The following is a 10,072-nucleotide window of genomic DNA, read 5'->3' on the forward strand; positions in this document are numbered from 1 at the left end:
ACTGTCCTCAGTTCTTTTCATTCTTTTTTCTTTATTCTGCTCTGCAGTAGTTATTTCCACTATTTTATATTCCTGGTTACTTATCCATTCTTCTGCCTCATTTATTCAGCTATTGATTTCTTCTAGAGAAATTTTAGTTTCATTTATTGTGTTGTTCATCATTGTTTGTTTGCTCTTTAGTTATTCTAGGTCCTTGTTAAATGTTTCTTGTATTTTCTCTATTCTACTTCCATGGTTTTCTATCATCTTTACTATCATTACTCTGAATTCTTTTTCAGGTAGACTGCCTATTTCCTTTTCATTTGTTTGGTCTGGAGAGTTTTTACCTTGCTCCTTCATCTGCTGTGTATTTCTGTCTTCTCATTTTGCTTAACTTACTGTGTTTGGGGTCTCCATTTCCCAGGCTACATGTTCATAGTTTCCGTTGTTTTTGGTGTCTGCCCCCAGTGGGTAAGGTTGGTTCAGTGGATTGTGTAGGTTTTCTGGTAGAGGGGACTGATGCCTGTGCTCTGGTGGGTGAGGCTGGGTCTTGTCTTTCTGGTGGGCAGGGCTGCATCCGGTGGTGTCTTTTGGTGTTTCTGTGAACTTAGTATGATTTTAGGCAGCCTCTCTGCTAATTGGTGGGGTTGTGTTCCTGTCTTGCTAGTTGTTTGGCATGGGGTGTCCAGCACTGTAGCTTGCTAGTCGTTGAGTGGAGCTGGGTCTTAGCGCTGAGATGGAGATCTCTGGGAGAGCTCTTGCCGAATGATATTACATGGGGCCGGGCGGTCTCTGGTGGTCCAATATCCTGAACTCGGCCCTGCCATCTCAGAGGTTCAGGCCTGATGCCCAGCTGCAGCACCAAGACCCTGTCAGCCACACGGCCAGGTACATGGGGAGTTTTTGCCTTTTGGGAAGTCTGAGGTCTTCTGCCAGCATTCAGTAGGTGTTCTGTAGGAGTTTTCCCGCACGTAGATTTTGTTTTGTTTTGTTTTGTTTTTGCAGTATGCGGGCCTCTCACTGTTGAGGCCTCTCCTGTTGCGGAGCACAGGCTCCAGACGCGCAGGCTCAGCGGCCATGGTTCACGGGCCCAGCCGCTCCGCGGCATGTGAGATCCTCCTGGATCAGGGCACGAACCCGTGTCCCCTGCATCGGCAGGCAGACTCTCAACCACTGCACCATCAGGGAAGCCCTGTAAATGTATTTTTGATGTATTTGCGGGGAAGAAGGTGATCTCCATGTCTTACTCCTCCGCCATCTTCAGAGAAAACCCCTGGGAAGAGTCTTGCCCTCATATGGACTTTGGAACTTTGGCCTCTGGAACTCTGAGGAGCGGATGTCAACCCATTTCAACACAAAACGTTGAGAGTTGCCCCATCTCTTTGTTTCCTTTGCCCCTTTGATGGTCCTGCCACAAGGCGCAGACTCAGCTGTGGGAGGCGACTGGCCCCAGGAGAACGAGACACTGGAGCAAAGTTGAACTTGACCCCAACCAGCGGTTCAATGCTCAGATGCTGAGTGTGGTTCCCGGGAAAGAAGGGAGCTTGGCGGGGCTGCTCTCACTGCTTTGTGTACTCACTGCCTCTGTAAAAGCTTAGCTCCCTGCTAGCACACTAACTCCAATCTTGCTTCTTGCAAAAAGCGCAGAAGTTCAGTTGAAGGTGCTGAAACATTACCAGAGAATCCCAGAGAGTGAGAAGCACAGGGACTTTTATCTCCTCTCTATGGAGCCTCATCCTCAGCACTCGGCTGCCTCATTTGCTTCCACCTTCTGCATGCATGTCTCTGATGCCGAACACTGAACTGAATCTCAGAGACAGGGTTTTGGGTGAAGTAGAAAAGAATAGCTTTATTGCTTTGCCAGGCAAAGGGGGCCACAGTGGGTTAATGCCCTCAAAACTGTCTGTCCCCTTACTTTCTTATTTTGATGACTTGTGCCAGGTGGCTAAACATCCCAGGACAGTCCTGACTCAAGTGTGCCTGGAGAAGGCAGTCAGTGGGCTTGACATTGAGTTGAAACTGGGGGCGAGGGGGGTGTTCAAAGGGCCTGGGACTCAGACAGAAGCCCTGTGCTCTCATCCAGGCTGTGCCTCTCAGGAACGTCAACTTTTCAAGTTTGTCAGTCAATTTCTCCGAGTCCCAGTTTTTTCTTTAATAAAATAGGCATGCCATTTTATAAAGTTAATGTGTATGTAGATATGTACATATGTATAGAGGTATATGTATTACATATGTATACATGAATAATAGTATTTTATAAAGTTACAGGAATTAAATGAGAACATGTATTCCTATTCATACATGTCTACCTTTACATACATACACCCACACACATCCCCACTCACTAACTCTGTGAAATGAAAAAGTGAGGTGTTAATATATAACCAGAGCAAACAATGCTTTCATATTTTTCTCATCTAAATGCAACTGATGACATGTTCTATGAATAACCATAGAAGAGGGGCAAATATTAAGGTTCTTAAAGAATCCATAGTATTTGTGCTTTGCCTCTCTCACTGGGGGAGTAAAGTTTGGGGAGAAGATGCATTGGGGAGGCAGCTTCTGTAAGAGCATATGCAATCCTGCTCCGGAGTCCCTGCCCACAGACCCCCCAGACGTCAGCTGAATTCTCTGAAGGCAGAAGGATGGTCCTTGTAGTGTTGTACCCCTTCAGCCCTGGGCTCCATCTAAGACTGAGAACAGGCTCCTTGCTGCACTGTCCGTGGTTTGGCACCTGGGTCACAGAAGCTAGGCCATGTCCAGAGGCTTAGGAGGGAGAGGAGGGTGGCAGCCACCCTGCACCCCAGCTGCACAAGCCCTTGCTGCAGTCCTGACTCCTGTCCGGTCCCCTGTCTTCTGTGACTGTCAGGACCCAGAAGTGTTCTGTGCTGTGGACAGCTGACCTTTCCTCACAACTGACCAGCACTTCCTGTACTGACTGAGGAGACAGACATCTGCAGATTCAGTAATATTTAAGAAGGATCTGGAACACACGTGTGCTCTGAGCCTCCAGTTTTCTGATTTTGCAAAGAAAATTCTTTGCATTACTAAGACAGATTTTTTAAAGAGACTATTAAAAAATAAAAATAAAAAAAGACTATTAATAGATGATACAAACCCCCCTTTTTTAATTCTTCCAGCTTCCCTGTAATATGCACCGATTCCTCTGACACTTTGTACCAGTGGCAGTCTGAGGGTTACCATACTCTCCCTGCTCACAAGCCAAGTGCTCTTCACATTTTGCAAGCCTATCTGCTCCCGGGACTTTGAATATTACACACGGCGTTTGCCAGAGAAGGGCATTCCCAGCAGTGAAGTCATCCAGAAGAATTTTAGCTTATCCCCTGCCATAGAAAGTCACTAGGACCTGAGTTGCTCAAATGAATTTTAGCATCAGAGAAACTAGATTAGAAAGTTGTTGCTTCAGGGAGATCAGCTCTGTGCTTTGTGACCACCTAGAGGGGTGGGATAGGGAGGGTGGGAGGGAGACGCAAGAGGGAGGGGATATGGGGACATATGTATACATATAGCTGATTCACTTTGTTACACAGCAAAGACTAACACAACATTGTAAAGCAATTATATTCCAATAAAGATGTTAAAAAAAAAAAAGAGTAAACCTGAACCTGTCAAAGGGAATTAAATGATGTGTTGCACCAGGAAGAAAAAAAAAAGGAAGTTGTTGCTCTACCAAAAAGATTATATGAATGACTAGGTAAAGTTAGTTCTTTATCCACATATTCCAATAAAAAAGTACACTGTGGAAAGTATGGCATTTGTCCTACACAACAGATAAGATCTTTATTTATTTTTTGGACGGGGCAGTGTATTTTTTTAAATTTTTATTTTACATTGGAGTAGAGTTGATTTACAATGTTGTGTTAGTTTCAGGTGTACAGCAAGGTGATTCAGTTATACTTATACATATATCTATTATTTTTCAAATTCTTTTCCCATTCAGGTTATTACAGAATATTGAGTAGACTTCCTTGTGCTATACAGTAGGTCCTGGTTGGTTATCTATTTTAAATATAGTAGTGTGTATATGTTAATCCCAAGCTCAGATATAATCTTTAAAAGATATGTTTTGATCTTATTTCAGCTACCAACTCCTAACTTGGGGTGTGTGTGCCTGTGTGTGTTTGTGTGGGTAAGGACTACTATGGTGAGTCTTCTTTTAAGGAGGCATAGCTGAGTGGTTGAGCATTCATTCTCTAGTACCAGTCAGACCCAGTTCTAATCCAGGCTTGGTCCTTAACCAGATGGTGACTTTGGGCAAGCTACCCCAAGCCTCTGAGACTATAAAATGGAGGTAATACCAAATTCAGAGATTTACTTATTGAAACATATGAGGAAATGTTAACTAGTAACATTGCCACCTAACCTACTTGTTTGGGAAATTGGTATTTTTATTGCTTGTTTTTTGAAGTGCAAATGCCTTTTTTTGATGCTTCCTCTCATCACTTATTTGGAATTTTCAGGTTCTAGACAGCTTTCAGTGACCGCCTTATCCTGATGGGCTAGAATTTTTACCCAACTCCAAATTGCTGTCACCAGGTAGAGATGGAGCCAAATTCTGAGAACATTGCATTACAGCCGCCCCTGCCCATGCGCTCTCCCCATCAATCAAGTGTGCTGGGCTCTGCTGACTGCTGGTTCACAAAACAAATAAAAGTACTGTTGTGGTTACCTGCCCCCTGCTGCATCGTTTCTTCTACCCTTTCAGATCTCACTTATTTAGGATACAATCAACTCCACACAGCCAACAAACATCACACACACACACACACACACACACACACACACACTGGTTATGCAGGAAGAAGTTAAACTAAAGCTGAAATATTCAGCAAGAGCTCGTTCTCTACACACTTGGGATTTTCAGAAGGAAACACCTCTCTAACCTTAGCTGTCAACACATTAACAAAACTGTTCCAAAATTCTACAATAGTTTTCTCTGGCCCCCTGGAGAACGCTTAGGAGCAGACTTTTCTCCATGTCAGTTTTCTTCATCTTCTAGCCCCATGCTAGTGTCATCCTTCCCGGACCTCTACTGTGCTCCACTCTGGTGGTTCTGCTCCTTCAATCAGAATCTTTATTGCTCAACCCCTATCTCCCAACCCAAACACAAAGTCCAGAGTCTGCCCCCACCATTGCCAAGTCCCCAATCTTTGTCTCTTGGTCCCAAATTGAGTTCGTCTTTTTCTTTGTAATTCGAAACAATAAACTTCCAATTGGAAGTGGACAAATAAAGCACAACTGTTGAATCAGAGTTCAACATCATTGACCTGGTAATAAAGACAACAAAATTAATCAAGAAGGGAATAAAGACACAGACCTACTAGAGAATGGACTTGAGGATATGGGGAGGGGGAAGGGTGAGCTGTGACAAAGTGAGAGAGTGGCATGGGCATATATACACTACCAAACGTAAAATAGATAGCTAGTGGGAAGCAGCCACATAGCACAGGGAGATCAACTCGGTGCTTTGTGACCACCTAGAGGGGTGGGATAGGGAGGGTGGGAGGGAGGGAGACGCAAGAGGGAGGGGATATGGGGACATATGTATATGTATAACTGATACACTTTGTTATAAAGCAGAAACTAACACACCATTGTAAAGCAATTATATTCCAATAAAGATGTAAAAAAAAAAAAAGAAATTTTTTTACTTATCACCTAAGGTGCCTCAGATATTTCAGAGATACTCTCTATTTTAATTGCCACAATAATCACTAAATTAAGAAATTGGAGCCAGAGTGGTCATTGACTTTCCCAGAGTCACATAGCAAGTAAGCCACAGGTCAAGACTCAAAGCTCGGACCGTCGGATTCCAGAGCCTGAGTGTTTGAACTATTCATCACCACACTTGGTTCCTCAGACTTACCAGGAACACTAGAGCTTCACACAGCACAAGAGAAAGTCAAGTAACAACTCACCTAGTTATTAATACCCAATCTGTGGTTTATGAAACAAGGAGTGTGAGGCAGCATCAGCAGGGACCCCTTTACTTAATGGGATCAGGTCACCTCAGACACTCAATCCTACAATCTCCCTCTCCTCACACACAACACAGCGCTTGCCACAGTGCCTGGTATTTACGGGGTTTGTTCTACACATCTGCCACCTAACCAGACTGTGAGTTCCTCAAAGGCAAGAACTATTCTTGTTTATTTCTGCATCCCAGTGCTTCACTTAGCAGATGTCCCACTGCATGTTTTTTTATGAAGCCAAACTGAGTCCAGAATTTCTGATTATGACATCTCTTCCCTGACTTTCTCCTCCTTTCTTATCTGCTGCCATTGCTTTTTTAGATTTATTTTCTTTTTAACCTATTTTGTATGGGAGGGTTTTGCTTGTTTCTATTGTTCTCATATGTTGGGCTAAGATAGAAAGCAATCCCAACATACACACACTACTATATATAAGATAGATAACCAGGGCTTCCCTGGTGGAGCAGTGGTTGAGAGTCCGCCTGCCGATGCAGGGGACATGGGTTCGTGCCCCGGTCTGGGAAGATTCCACATGCCGCAGAGCGGCTGGGCCCGTGAGCCATGGCCACTGAGCCTGCGCGCCCGGAGCCTGTGTTCCGCAACAGGAGAGGCCACAACAGTGAGAGACCTGCGTACCGCAAAAAAAAAAAAAAAAAAAAAAAAAAAAAAGATAGATAACCAAAAAGGACCTACTGTATAGCACAGGGAAGTCTACTCAATATTCTGTGATAACCTATATGGGAAAAGAATCTGAAAAAGAATGAATATATGTATATGTAAACTGAACCACTTTGCTGTACACCTGAAACTAACACAACATTGTAAATTAACTCTACTCCAATAAAATTAAAAAAAAAAAAGAAAGCAATCCCAGAAAGACAGTCCCTTTTCACTAAAGGAGGAAACTGAGTCATGGGACCAGATGCTTCTAGCCTCATGACTGTACAAATAATCCCTTCTCCTATTGAAATCCAAAGTATGTAGAGAATTAAAAGAAAAGTTTAAAACACTTCAAAATATGTAAGCAACTTCAGTAATAAAATCTCAAAATACAGAAGCCCAAGGATGAAAGGGGGAAACAAGTTTCCAACTCAAGCATCCCATTTCTGGTGCTTTGGGTTGAGAATGACTCTAAGCCCAAGCTAAGGCTCAGTGAGAAACGGGGCTAAGATTATCAGGGGATTGGGAGATGGCCCCACAGACGTATTTGCCATCCGTGGGATAACATAATAAAATAGTATTAGTTAACCATCGCACAATTTTATATTTTTTAGTATTGCTCAGCAGGACATAACCTGAGGATTATGAGCATACCTGTTTGCACAGAGGGCAGTGACAATCCATCACTTTCCGTTGTTGTTTCATCTCCCAGTTCTGCCTTAAGTAACTATATTTTATATTCTTCCTTGTTGATAATAAAAATCAGAAGTCCAGAAATGACTGGTGAGGAGAAATACAGAATTTCCAGGAGGGGCCATTTTGTCATTAGTTACAATCAATATGCAAGGCAGTTAATTCCACACCATCAGGGAAGACCAACAACAGGCCAGAGGCACTTCCTGACCAGGACTAGTGAAAACAGGCACACAGGGAGGGTGACTCATATTTCTAGCAAGTGACCAGAGTACGGGTAATAATAATATACAGCAGCTGCTCCCGCGTTTGACTGCCTCCTTTATTCCAGCCCCCAATCTAGGAGCTTCACATACATTAAGTCCCTCAAATGTTAAGGTGAAGAAACTTGCCCAAGGTCAAAGAACAAACCACATCCCCAAACAAAGTCTATTAAATACGCCAAACTGTATTTTGTACCAAACTATTTAATAGCTGACAGAAAGGATCAAACTGTGAAAATACCCTGGAATAGCCTGTGGGTAAGAGTAAATAAATGATACAAATATTTAAAAACTCACCTTTTGCTGTAATTTTTAGTGACCTTTGTACCTAGAAGTCTTTTTTTCCTAGATGTTTCTATTTTTTTATTTTCTCACAAGGCTTTTTAAAAAATTAACTAATTGTAGTCTGCCATTCTAAATAAGTTTGTAATTTACTGGTGATTTTTGGAATGGGACAGTCCTCATCTTTTTTTCTATTCCTGAAAAATCAAAAGAAAACACACACACACACACACACACACACACACACACACACACACACATGCTACTTCTTGGCTACCATATGAGTCTAGCAGACAGGGTTCTGGCTACAAGTGGCCAAACATCCCATTCAAACCACTTAAACGACTTTATTATTTTTTAACATCTTTATTAGAGAATAATTGTTTTACAATGGTGTGTTAGTTTCTGCTTTATAACAAAGTGAATCAGCTATACATATACATATATCCCCATATCCCCTCCCTCTTGCATCTCCCTCCCTCCCTCCCTATCTCACCCCTCTAGGTGGTCACAAAGCACGGAGCTTATTTCCCTGTGCTGTGCAGCTGCTTCCCACTATCTATTTTACATTTGGTAGTGTATATATGTCCATGCCACTCTCTCACTTCATCCCAGCTTACCCTTCCTCCTCCCCATGTCCTAGGGTCCATTCTCTACATCTGCATCTTTATTCCTGTGCTGTCCCTAGGTTCATCAGAACAATTTTTTTTTTTTAGATTCCATATATATGTGTTAGCATACGGTATTTGTTTTTCTCTTTCTGACTTACTTCACTCGGTATGACACACTCTAGGTCCATCCATCTCACTACAAAAACCCAATTTCGTTTCTTTTTATAGCTGAGTAATATTCCATTGTATCTATGTGCCATATCTTCTTTATCCATTCATCTGTTGATGGACACTTAGGTTGCTTCCATGTTCTGGCTATTGTAAATAGAGCTGCAATGAACATTGTGGTATATGACTCTTTGAATTATGGTTTTCTCAGGGTATATACCCAGTAGTGGGATTGCTGGGTAGTATGTTAGTTTTATTTTTAGTTTTTTAAGGAAGCTCCATACTGTTCTCCATAGTGGCTGTATCAACTTACATTCCCACCAACAGTGTAAGAGTGTTCCCTTTTCTCCACACCCTCTCCAGCAAAAATATGGAATGCTTCACGAATTTGCATGTCATCCTTGCACAGGGGCCATACTGATCTTCTCTGTGTCGCTCCAATTTTAGTCCAGCACTGTAGCTTGCTGGTCGTTGAGTGGAGCTGGGTCTTAGCATTGAGATGGAGATCTCTGGGAGAGCTTTTGCCATTTGATATCACGTGGAGCTGGGAGGTCTCTGTTGTACCAGTGTCCTGAACTCGGGTCTCCCATCTCAGAGGCACAGGCCTGACACCTGGCCGGAGTACCAAGACCCTGTCAGCCACATGGCTCAGAAGAAACGGAAAAAAAACAGAAAGAAAGAAAGAAAGAAAATAAAGTTATTAAAATAAAAAAGTATTAAAAATTTAAAAAATTAAAAATAATTTTAAAAAGAAAGAAAGAGAGCCACCAAACCAAAAACAAATCCACCAATGATAACAAGCGCTAAAAACTATACTAAAAAAAATGGATAGACAGAACCCTAGGACAAATGGTAAAAGCAAAGCTATGTAGACAAAATCACACAAAGCATACACATACACATACACACACATACACACTCACAAAAAGAGAAAAAGAAAAAATATATATATCTATATATAGAAAAAAAGGAAGAGAGCAACCAAATCAATAAAGAAATCTACCAGTGATAATAAACTCTAAATACTAAACTAAGATAAACATAAAACCAGAAACAAATGAGATGTAGAAAGCAAATCCCACGTCTACAGTTGCTCACAAAGTCCACTGCCTCAATTTTGGGACGATTCATTGTCTATTCAGGTATTCCACAGATGCAGGGTACATCAGGTTGATTGTGGAGATTTAATCTGCTGCTCCTGAGGCTGCTGGGAGAGATTTCCCTTTCTCTTCTTTGTTCGCACAGCTTCCGGGGTTCAGCTTTGGATTTGGCCCTGCCTCTGCGTGTAGGTTGCCGGAAGGCGTCTGTTCTTCGTTCAGAGAGGACAGGGTTAAAGGAGCAGCTGCTTCGGGGGCTCTGGTTCACTCAGGCCGGGGGGTAGGGAGGGGTACGGAGTGCGGGGCGGGCCTGCGGAGGCAGAGGC

This window comes from Hyperoodon ampullatus, assembly GCF_949752795.1.
Source record: "Hyperoodon ampullatus genome assembly, chromosome: 12".
Taxonomy (NCBI): Eukaryota; Metazoa; Chordata; class Mammalia; order Artiodactyla; family Ziphiidae; genus Hyperoodon; species Hyperoodon ampullatus.